Source organism: Colobus angolensis, unplaced genomic scaffold, assembly GCF_000951035.1.
Source record: "Colobus angolensis palliatus isolate OR3802 unplaced genomic scaffold, Cang.pa_1.0 Scaffold717, whole genome shotgun sequence".
Taxonomy (NCBI): Eukaryota; Metazoa; Chordata; class Mammalia; order Primates; family Cercopithecidae; genus Colobus; species Colobus angolensis.
This window is the reverse complement of record NW_012120899.1, coordinates 65,936-66,398: the sequence shown is the minus strand read 5'-3', so window position 1 is coordinate 66,398 and position 463 is coordinate 65,936. Positions and strand designations below refer to the sequence as shown.

At 47.1% G+C, this 463-nt stretch overlaps 1 protein-coding gene across 1 annotated transcript in view; it reads left to right on the top strand.

The window, feature by feature from the left end:
• PDPK1 (3-phosphoinositide dependent protein kinase 1) overlaps positions 1-463 on the top strand; it is a 67,089-nt gene that overhangs the window by 15,137 nt on the left and 51,489 nt on the right. The gene's annotated exons all lie outside the window — the stretch shown is intronic.

Below are 463 nucleotides of genomic sequence, written 5' to 3'. Positions count from 1 at the left end.
GATCTCCTGACCTCGTGATCCGCCCGCCTCGGCCTCCCAAAGTGCTGGGATTACAGGCTTGAGCCACCGCGCCAGGGCACTCTTTTTTTTTTTTTTTTTTTTAATTATTATTGAGATAGCATCTCACTCTAGCCTAGGCTGGCGTATAGTGCCACAGTCATGGCTCATTGCAGCCTTGACCTGGGCTCAGGCAGTTCTTCTGCCTCAGCCTCCCATGTAGCTGGGACTACAGGCACACACCACCATGTTTGGCTTATTTTATTTTATATTTTTATTGTAGAGACAGGGTCTTACTGTGTTGCCCAGTCTGCTCTTGAACTCCTGGCCCCAAGGGATTTTCCTGCCTCAGCCTCCCAAAGTGCTGGGATTATAGGCATGAGCCACCATGCCCAGCCTGCTTGTTTTAATTAACCTGTTTTTAGTGGTGTTTCTTTTCTTTTCGTTTCTTTTTCTTTTCGTTTTT